This window comes from Leptonychotes weddellii, chromosome 5, assembly GCF_054177405.1.
Source record: "Leptonychotes weddellii isolate Sample4059 chromosome 5, ASM5417740v2, whole genome shotgun sequence".
NCBI classification, from domain to species: domain Eukaryota; kingdom Metazoa; phylum Chordata; class Mammalia; order Carnivora; family Phocidae; genus Leptonychotes; species Leptonychotes weddellii.
In genome coordinates, this window is record NC_138373.1 from 135,558,939 (window position 1) to 135,570,596 (window position 11,658).

The 11,658-nt window shown below is 40.6% G+C and overlaps 1 long non-coding RNA gene across 1 annotated transcript in view; it reads right to left on the reverse strand.

The window, feature by feature from the left end:
• LOC115941625 (uncharacterized) overlaps positions 1–11,533 on the reverse strand; it is a 170,839-nt gene extending 159,306 nt beyond the window's left edge. The window contains exon 1 of the long non-coding RNA XR_014145840.1: positions 11,246–11,533. This is a non-coding gene — a long non-coding RNA (uncharacterized LOC115941625). The remainder of the gene's footprint in view (positions 1–11,245) is intronic.
• Between the last annotated feature and the right edge of the window lie 125 nt (positions 11,534–11,658).

Genomic DNA, 11,658 nt, shown 5'->3' on the forward strand with positions numbered 1-11,658 from the left:
ACACAGTACTCTTGGAAGTGGATACATCATAATATATATAACCATTTCTCTATTACTAGGCGTTTAGCTTCTATAAAACATACTTTGGGTTAATAATATGGATTTAAACCTTTTAATAGCTCTCAATACCATCAATGAGTAAATGAAAACTTTCCAAACAAGGTGTAGGCAGCAGCAGGGGAACAGTTTAGGAAGCATTTTAGTCACTGGTTTCCTTTAGCCAAGAAAAACAAGTACAGTATCACTGAATTATAAACAAAAGCAGGAACTACTCTGAAATTTCCTCAAGAATAATGTATTTCATAAAATTCTGTTGAATTGAAGGTGTGATCAGTTCTAGAAAGGCTTTGGAGGAAAGAGGGGAGTGTTGAAAAAGGAGCACAAATACATGAGACGTAGTATAAAAACACGAAGTTGGGAAAAATAAACCAGAAGTTCTTAACAGTACAGCAGACTTTTGCACCCATTAGGGCCTTTGGTGGGGACCAGACACTGATAAGCTTGTCATAAGTCCTTAAATCTTGAAGAAACTCTTTTTTTTTTTTCTAAGATTTATTTATTTATTTGAGAGAGAGACAGAGTGGGCACACACGAAGGGAGGGGTAGAGGGAGAGAATCTCGAGACTCCCCACTGAGCGTGGAGTCCAACATGGGCTCCATCTCACAACCTGGACATCATGACCTGAGCCAAAACCAAGAGTCAGACATTTAACTGACTGAGCCACCTGGGCACCCCTTGGAGGAACACTTTCTTAAACAAAAACTTTAACAGCCATTTGTTAACAGTGATCCCCTACCTACCCTATGTGTCTTTTCACCAAATCATTCATCTTTTCCCATGCCCTTTCGATTTTACCAGAAACAGAGCAGGTAGCCAAAGGTTCTTTCACAGATTCGACATGGCTAGAATCACCACTGTGGAATGCTTTTCAAGTGACGTAGAAATTAGAGTCTTCCTAAAACCCAATGTCCTTGGACCTTTGTGTCAATCTGGGGAAAATAAAATGCTATGTACCATTATACTTTCATTTGATTTTCACTTAAATCAATTTTTTCTTACAAAGCTATCTTAAAATTTTGAAACCACTCTACATGCTTTGCCCAAAGTGTTTCCAATTATTTCTTGTAACAGTTTGTCTTCACAAAACTCTGAGAGATGGGTAGGGCAGGTATTATTAATTCTATTTTGAAGATAGAGGTATTATTAACTTTATTTTGAAGAAAACAGATAAAGAAAGTAAAGACGCTGTCACCAGAACCCAGATGTTTTGTCTTTGGGCCCAGGGTGCCTTCTCCTACAGACTATACGGTCACAGTGGCTTTGGCAGATGGCATTGTTGGAGAATCTATGGAGACATGACTTGTGCTTCTGTGATCAAATATCTCAAAGAAGCTCTGTCCTTGTATTTCCTGAGTATTTCCCTGAAGCATATATAGATGTATTCTGTCTTAAAGCATCGCCAAGTTTCTTCAAATGTGGATTTAAAAAATTTCTTATCTAATTAACCTACATAGAAGAAGGAACCAAATTGTAGCGTTCATTTCTCCAAATAGTTAAAAGGGATAAAGATGAATCTTTACAAACAGTAACATATCTGAAAAACTATGTTGAGATTTAAAAGGCAAATAAAACTAGGAAATGCAAGTGTGTCTCTTAAAAGCAGAAAAATCTATACTATATGTGCTTTAAATTAAATAAGTGAATATTTATCTTAACATCACCAACCTCTGTTTAAAAAGGTAGAACAGTTCTTTCTTTTTTTTTTTCCCTTCCCTTCCCTTCCTTTCCCTGCCTTTCCTTCCTTTCCTTCTTTTTCTTTCTTGTTTCTCTCTCTCTTTCTCTCACACTCTTTTCTTTTTTTAATGACTAGATATATAAAGGCTCAGCCTGGAAAATTCACCAATAGAAAATGCATCTATATGTACATGTATGGCTACTTGCCTTTTTAAATAATGTTACTTTTCTATAAAGCTGGAATATAAAAGTCTTGGAGAACTACAACTGAAATAGAACACATCTATATATATATTAATATATATACCTATATATATTATTTTCTTTTTAAAAATGAAAGGAAAGGTAATGTTGAAAGCTATTTTCATTAGGGATGAGGGTTTCTGTGTGTGTGCATGAATGTATACACATGAGTATTTTTGTTGTTGGAAAGCAGTTTCCAAGAGCCCTCAACTAGCCTGAATGTGGTTACAATTTAGCACTTGACCACATTGAGTTTAACTCTTTATTCTAGACTGGACTTGTATTGTTTCATGTTTCCTGAAAAGACTGATATCTTGAGGTTAAGAACTCTGTCTTCTATTTCTTTTGTATCCTCCACAGTGCCTGCTACAATGTTTATATTGAGTTTAAAGATGGGGTGCCTGGCTGGCTGAGATGGTGGAGCATGCCACTCAGTCTTGGGGTTATGAGTTTGGGCCCCATGTTGGGTGTGGAGATTGCTTAAAAATAAAATCTTTTAAAAAAGAAAGAAAGGAGGGGCGCCTGGGTCGCTCAGTCGTTAAGCGTCTGCCTTCGGCTCAGGTCATGATCCCAGGGTCCTGCTCAGCGGGAAGCCTGCTTCTCCCTCTCCTACTCCCCCTGCTTGTGTTCCCTCTCTTGCTGTCTCTCTCTCTGTCAAATAAATAAAATCTTAAAAAAAAAAAAAAGAAAGAAAGAAAGGAAGGAAGGAAGAAAGAAAGAACTTCACCCAATGTTCCATGAGAACCAATCCTACTAACCATCCAATCTTTGTAATAAATTGTTCTCATTCTCTAAATGTGAAACTAAATGTTAATATTATTATTTTGTGGAACATCTTGACCCTATAATAATCTGCATTTGTATTATACAGTTGCAATTATTATTATTATTGTTATTATTATTATGAAAAACAATGTTTTTATGCTTGTTCTCTGGATATTTTAAGGCTTCAGACATAATTTTATAAATGTGGTGAATAGGAGTAAGTAATAGAAAGCACAAAAGTCTAGCATCTCTGAATCTCTAGCAGATTTTTATTTTTTTAAATATTTTTTAAATTTTATTTATTTGTCAGAGAGAGAGAACACAAGCAGGGGGAGCAGCAGAGGGAGAGGGAGAAGCAGGCTCCCCGTTGAGCAAGGAGCCCAATGTGGGACTCGATCCCAGGACCCTGGGACAATAATCTGAGCTGGAGGCAGACACTTAACTGACTGAACCACTCAGGCTTCCCTTTTTTTTTTTTTTTAATTTTTTTTAAAGATTTTATTTATTTATTTGAGAGAGAGAGAGAATGAGAAAGAGAGAGAGCATGAGAGGGGGAGGGTCAGAGGGAGAAGCAGACTCCTTGCTGAACAGGGAGTTTGATGCGGAACTCAATCCCGGGACTCCAGGATCATGACCTGAGCTGAAGGCAGTGGCTTAACCGACTGAGCCACCCAGGCGCCCCTCTAGTAGATTTTTTTTTAAGATTTATTTATTTAAGAGAGAGAGCATGTGTACGTGGTGGGGAGGGGAGCCAAGAGACTCTCAAGCCAACTCCCTGCTGAGCATGCGTGGAACCTGGCATGGGGCTCTATCTCACAACCCTGAGAACATGACCTGAGCCAAAATCAAGAGTCAGATGCTTAACCAACTGAGCCACCCAGGCACCCCTCTAGTAGATTGTTTATAAGGGTGTGGAAAGACCCCTTAGAAAGGAGAATTGGAGACATCATAGAGCTCTCTGGGAGCTTAGACACATTAACTCATACCAGAATACAGCATTGTTACTGGGAAACTTCTTGCCTCAGCCAAGTCTAAAATTAATTCCTTTTCAAGCAACAGGTATTTACTAAAACTGCTTTTGTTGTATTCTTTCTGTTCCTCTTTCCTGGTTCCAGACAGTTTCTGCCCCTACACCTGGATTCTGATTTATAAACTATGACCAGCTCATGACTATAACATCTTATTCTTGAACCCTGCACCTGGATTGTTGACAGTGTTACCTCATTCCAACTTTGCCTCTTTCTTTCTTTTTTTTTTTTTAAGATTTTATTTGACAGAGAGAGACACAGCGAGAGAGGGAACACAAGCAGGGGGAGTGGGAGAGGAAGAAGCAGGCTCCCCGCTGAGCAGGGAGCCCAACACAGGGCTGGAGCCCAACGTGGTGCTCGATCCCAGGACCCTGGGATCATGACCTGAGCCGAAGGCAGACGTTTAACGACTGAGCCACCCAGGCGCCCCTGCCTCTAACTTTCTAACAACAGATCCAGACTCCTCTTGTCCTTGTCTGGTGAGTCCATTTCATGTAGCAGTTCTTAATCCTTTTGAGGAGCTCCTTGAAAATGTATGAAAGCTATGAACTTATCCACTCCAAAAAAAGAAAAAAAAAATGTACATATATACACAAACACACAAAGATTTGCATTCAATTTCAAGAGGTTCACGATCCTATAGAGGCCACTTTTAAGGGGCTTCTGCTGATAGTAACCTATAGTGTAAAAAAACAAAACCAAAAATAACCCACAAAACAATGCAATCTATATAATCTAGGATAAATCTTTATACCCACCAATGAATAACTTCCTTTCAACTTTTAGATAGAAGGGAGAAAGATAAACTCAGCTATCCAGAACCAAATTAATAAACTGATACAGTTCTTTCTAATCCTGATTAGCTAAGTTTCTAAACAGTCACAAAAGTTCAAAGACCTCCCCTGTTTCAGTCATTACAAATAGATGTAATTCATTCTTGGTGGAGTTTGAGAAAAGCTAGTGCTTGTCTTTATCACTTCCAAGATTTTTCTTCTAAAAAATCATCAAAGTAATATATGCACATTGAAGAAATGCTGGAAAGTGAGGAAAAGCATACGTAAGAGTTTTAAATCACCTCCAATCCTAGTACTAAAGATACCCAATTGTCAATATTTTAATGGACAAATTTCCAGTCTTTTTTAATTCATATTTTTTAGATTGCCAGAATACCTTTCCTTCAAATTCTCCTTCAAGTTCAAATTCTCCTTTTATATAAGAACCTGTTGTACATTCAAAGACTTAGTTCAATCTTTAGGGGTGCAAGAAACTTCTAGATTACCTAAGACATGCCCCAGGTCTATACATTTCTGTGCTCTGACTACAAATTCACCTGCCACCTTCTTCATCTATACACAGCATGGACTGTAGCTGAAGGCAAGGTATCTATCAGATTGCTCTTGTGTCTTCTGGTTATGAGCTCTGCCATCAATGCTTGTAATTGTGATGATAATTACAGTTTTGAAATTCCGCTGCTTGAGTTGAACACTTGGCTCTACCTTCTAGTTTTGTGAACTGGACAAGTTATATAACTCATCTTGCCTCAGTATTCTCATTGTAAAATGGCATGTTGGTGGAGCATAAACGAGTTAATATCTATAAAGTATGAGGACACAGGGTGTCACCTTGGAAGCACTGAGGAGATGCTATCATTATTATTCTTTATATATTGTTGTTATCCTTTCCCATGATGTTTCCTGGTTTGTCAGTTCTGCTCTCTCCCTGTTGGTCCAGCCACCTAGTCCACTGTACCCTAGCAAATTCTCCCTATTCTTAAATGATTTTGCCTTGGAGTTTTTCAAGTACATTCCTTTATTCAGTTGATACTTTTTGAGAATGACTATGTGCAGGCCCTACAACTGGCCTTAGATATAGCAGAGGCCTCTGCCCTCAACTGTTTGGAATCTCCTGGGAGCAACAGATAAAAAAATAAAATGAAAAGAGTATTTATAATACCGAGTAATGAGTGTGACCATGGATGAAGTACAGGGGACAGAAACAGGGACTGCAACCAGACTTTGCAGGAGAAGGGAAATTATGCCTCCTAAAGGAAGGGTCTCTAAATGGAGTCCTGAAGCAGGAGTTAGGCAAAGAGGGGTGAGAGCCAGAGAGAAAGGTTATGTTTGAAAAATAAGGGATTTGACTATGAGCTCTAAGATCCCTTCCAGTTCAAAAACTATAGGACTCTGCCGTCTACCTGATATGGAAATCCACCTGACCCTTCCCACTATGTCCATCACTGGCCTAAGTCCCTGCCAAATGTGATTTTAGTTGGAGGGAGAAAAAGGAATAGTTTTGGAAAAAGCATAAGCTCCCATTAATGCTCAGTAAAGCAGCCACACTTTTTTCACTGATATAAACAATTGATGTTTCTCAATATTATGTCAAATGCTATAAAAACTGTGCTTCTAAAGTCTCCTCTCCCAACCAAATCACCAGCTCTAACTCCCACCTAAAGATAAATTCTACAGTTCTTTGTGTAGCTACTTGAAATCCAAACCCCAATGTGATGGTATTAGAAAGTGGGCCTTTAAGAGATTATTAAGTCACAAGGGCAGAGCCCGCATGAATGGGATTAGTGCCCTTACAAGAAACTACGGGGCGCTCCCTCGCCCTTTCCACCTTGTGAGGACACAAGGAACCAGAAAGCATCTATGAATGAGGAAGTGAGTTCTCAGCACATGCTGAATCTGCCAGCATCTTGATCTTGGACTTTCCAATCTCCAAAACTGTGAGAAATAAATGTCAGGTTCTGAGGACTGAGTTGATCATATTCCTCAGTTAGGGTAAATATATATAATTTTATATATATAGCCCCAAACCAAAACAAACAAAAATCAAGGACAGATTTAAAAATCAGCATAAATAGCCAGAGAGAGAGAGAGAGAGAAAGAAAGAGAGAGAGAGGAGACAGAGGGAAACGGAGAGAAATTGATTGTATTTGCATTTTCTATACAGGAATATGATACATGATATAGTAACTATGCCAGAAGAAGAAATCAGCAACATATATCTACGGATTGCCTCATAGCCTATAACTGAGCTAAAGTATCACTGGATCACCTGGATTTCGGCCCTCCTAGGGCTTGTAGTCTAGTTCTAAGAATGAAATTCTGTTTCACCACACAAGGATGAATGCTGATAAATCAATCACTATTAAATTTTCACACAGAAATAACCATTAAATTTTTTTCAATTCATGAAATAATATTGGTCACAACTTTTTGCACAGGTGAGTAATTTTTATGTCCTATTTCTCTATTTTATATTTTATAAAAACATTGCATAACTTGCAAACTGCACTTTTGGTTATTCTAATCATTCTAGAATCTAATACTTATATCATGAGTGTGTACAGCTTCTTTCTAACAGAGATTCATTTCCATGCCCCATGAAATATAAAACATTTCTCCTCCTTTCAGTTTCCTTCCTCTCCTCCATTTCCTAATGGCTTACAACCTCAACAACAATCAGCTCATGGCCCCTCTAGTTTCCTCCACACTCCCAACCCATCTTCCCTGCTCCAACAACCCAGATTATTTTGAAGGAAATCTCAGACATCATATCACTTCAGCTCTGAGTATTTTAGTATATATCTCTAAGCGGTAAGGAGTTCTCTTTTCAAACATCATCATAGCCCCTCAAAATAACAACAGTTGCTTAATATCATAAACCAGAGTTCACATCCCCTAATTGCCCTATGTCTTTTTTCTTGTTTATTTTTCATTTGTTTTAATCTATATCAAAACAAGGTCCATACATTACAATTGAGTAACATGTCTCTTATAGGCAAACATTCTTTTTTTTTTGCTTTTCTCCTCAAATGAAAATAGCAGAATTGTTATGTAGCAAAAAGAAGCAATTCTGAATGAAGCAGGAGTTTAAAATGCTGTCCTGAAGAAGGTGGTGAAAATGTCTAGTCACTGCCTTTGCTGAGGAGATAAGCACTTGGCATACCTTTCCCTGAATGATAAAGAAGGAAAATGGGAGCTGTGCTTCCCGGTAAACATTTTTATTACCCACCTAGAACTGCATGTAAACATGATGCATGTGAAACAAAGTGCTCTGCAGTTAATAGGAATTGAGGAAATAGAAAATGAGTTGAAAATCTGAAAATCATTCTTTACTTCAATGAAAGAGAAGCTTATAAACAGGCAAACCAGTCTCTTTTAAAGTCTTGCTAATGCTGCTTGCATTAATCCTTTTTAGGATTTTTAATCCTAAGGCTTAGTTTATTGCTTATTCCATTCTAATCTGTGCCTTTTGTAAAAGAAACAAAATCACTTTAGATGACATGAAATTGGGGGCGCCTGGGTGGCTCAGTCAGTTAAGCGTCTGCCTTCGGCTCAGGTCATGATCCCAGGGTCCTGGGATCGAGCCCCGCATCGGGCTCCCTGCTCGGCGGGAAGCCTGCTTCTCCCTCTCCCACTCCCCCTGCTTGTGTTCCCTCTCTCACTGTGTCTCTCTCTGTCAAATAAATAAATAAAATCTTTAAAAAAAAAAAAGTTTAGATGACATGAAATTGTAATCAAGACTTCCACTTCCATTTTGCACTAGAAGAGCTTCTCTTACCATCTTACCTTAAACAAAGCTCCTTTTTCATTTTAAAATGGAAAGAAATTCCAGTGTCAGAACATAACACATACAAAATAATCATGTAATAAAAGAGGCAAGACAAGCTTACAGTGATACAGTGCAGGAGTTAAGAATATTGGCTGCAAAGAGAGAAAGGCCATCCCTGTTTCTTTGCCTGTAAGATGGGGACGATAAATAGTAGCTGTCTCATAATACTGCTGTTGGGATTATTCAAATATGATCATGACAAACACCCAGCAGTGAGTAACATTCAGTAATGACTAGCTATTATTATCATTGGAAAGACATAGGAAGGGATGATTTGTCATGATCAGTTTTACCCTGGGAGATAGAACTTACTTCACGGTAACGTTGTGAGTCAATTACAAGAGAAGGCCACAAGCTCCCTGCACGGCACCCCTATTGCACTGCCTCCCATAAAAAGACCCCAGGAAAAGAAGCACCCTGGAGAGAGAATGTTAGTTCTCCTCTCTGATGCCTCCAAGTATTTGAAAATAGTACAGGAAATGACTCCGCATGTAATAAGTTCCAGGTAAGACAACACTGTGCTTAGTGCACTAAACAGATTAACCTGAAATTGGACTCTGATCCCCAAGGAAACCGGCCGGTGTAGCCCAGTCCTTACTGGCCCTGCAGAGGAAAAACAACTCATGTCTATCTCAACTGTGATCTGGCTGGATATGATCTAAGCTTTGAACGGTGCCTAAGCGCATTTCAGATGCATAATACCTGTTAGACAATGCTAAGCAGGGAGCTTTGGGCTGGGGTGTGCACCCTACTACTGAGGAACTGACATAGGAAAATGAAGATCCAGCATTGTAATTCGGCCTTTCTCTATTCTATCATTTCTAGTCAAAAATTTCCTTTTCTCTTAGGTGTTTCTCAAATAATTGCAAAAACTAACTCAATAAATAACAGAAAAGTAGGGGGTGGTTATTTATAGAATAGCATTCTTCCGTTCAAATCATTTGTTGCAAAATTCCTTTTAAAACCCTTCCCTCACAACTCACAGCCCTTTCCAAGCACCTGGCCCTCTGCGTTATTCCTCTACTCCCTGAGGAAACATAGGAGGAGGATAGATCTCCAAAGAAAATGTCCTTATTAATAATATCCTATGTTTAAATGCTTTATAGTCTTAAAGCACCCTCAGATTCACTGTGGTCTTGTGCAAGATGGTATAAATGATATTATATCTATTTGACAGGTGAGAAAAGTTACATTTAGTGATTGGTGCAGGTGAGACCTGAACTCAAGATCTTTTCAACCATATGCAACGGTCTGGAACCTGAAGCAAGCGGCCCCATGCTCATGCTCGCCAGTTTTCTGTGCCAGTTTTTCCTCCCTTCAGTGAGTCTTTTCCAGCCATCTTCCTCTTTCCTCCTCAGTTAATTCTGATTCATGCCTCACCTCATGTAATTACTAAATGGGAAAGATTTGAGTAGATCAACATCCAATCAACTAATATTCACTGAACACAAAATAGAAGCTAGACCTTTAAAGCAGAGGGAAACTTAATGTTCTTTATCATTTAAAAAGACCATGGTGAGATTAATCATTTTATCAATTTGAACCAATTATCTTAAAATAATATTTGCATATTAGCCAAAATGGAGCCCCTAGCTACATGTGTTCGGTTCCTGTTTATTAATCGGGAAATAAACTTCAGGCAGCTTCTGTAAGAACGCTAAGGCTTGGAAAATGTCCCTGCACGGACTTGATAAGCTTTCCAATTGTGCCATGGTAAAATCTCATTTTTTAAATCACTTATTCAACGTTAACTCATTGTACAAACTTGCATCTGCCTGGCCCTGGAGATAAGATGATGAAGTTAGATGCAGCGGTCATGAACCTAGAGGTCAGAATCTAGAACAGGAAGACCAGTGCCCTACTCTGGACTCTCCAAGGGACCCCAGGCTGGGAATAGTCAGGCCTCACAGCCCTCTGGGCCAAAGGTGGAACCCAGCTACCCCCACCCCCTCTGCAGCCACATGGGCCTTTACTCATTTCTCCTTGCTCCTTCTCCCACTGGACTCTACATATGTCCCAGTTCCCTCAGCCTTGAAAGTTCACCAGGCTCTTGGTGGCCTTAGCTCCCCCTCCTCTGGCCCTTGACCAAAACCTTGACCTCCTGCCTCAGGAAGCCTTTCCTGACTTGCAGGTCTGGTCATATCTCCCTGGGAAACCCTCCACCACCTTCAACCTTATCACATTTGTAGTTTTACATGTACTTGTGTGATTGTTTGATATCTGACTATATCTGCTCTCAGGTGCCTAAGATCCTGGAAGGGCAGGGGCTGGTTTTAGATGCCAGTGTCTGGCACACAGTAGGCCCTCTAGGAATGAAAACCGAATAGTCACACGTGCCTGGAACTAAGTAGCCTGGGCTCTGTGGAGGGGGCAGGATAGATTGGGTTGGCTTCCTTAACACCAGGGGCCTCCTGGCTCCAACCTTAAAACGTGGGTGACACTCTGAAATGGAAAGGTTGTTCGTCCCAAGTCCCCAGAAGACTTGAAACTCCCAGACAGCAGAAATCCTATTCTATTTAGCGTGGGCTCCAGTACCTAGCTGTGCCTGTTACTTAGCATGAAATGCAAGCGCAAAACACTTCGTAAATATTAGCCATTGCCAGTATTAATGAATACATTCCGGAGCGTGGGACAAAGTGGAAGATGTTACCCATAGCTTCAAAGAAATATTCAAGCTCGAACGGACTCTTGAGAGAACAAACGACCCCCTAACCAAAGACTTAAAAAAAAAAAAAAAAGGAAATGTGCCTTCTCTCTTTCCTCTGGAAAACAAACAAAACCCCTAAAACCCTCCAAACGAACCCTCTTAACCGTCTTCCCCTTTCTAGGCCTTCACCCTCTCGTCTCCCCGCACCTCACGGGCGAATTCGGGACGTCAGTCACTGCGGAGACTGCCATCGCTGCGATGCCTCCAGGCATTTCCTGACCGGGGTGCAACTTTTTGTGAGGATGTACGTAGTTGGACCTCCTCGCCTGGAGATGATATTTAAGGTCTCCATGGGGCAGGTAGCGGTGTTTATAAACAGGGAGGGAGGGGTCTTTGCCTCTTCCTACTCACGGGTATTTTGGCGGGCTACCGCCAGCCCGCGCTCGGACACAGCCCCAGCCCCTCAGGCTCCGAGGAACCCACGCTGCCGCGCGGCCGAGACCCCACCCCCCGCCGCCCCCCGCCGCCCCTCCCCCGCCGCAACCGTCCCGGCACGCAGGCGCAGGGGCGCGCGCAGGGCGGGGCGCGCGGAGGCGGGGCTGCGCGGGCCCACTTAAATA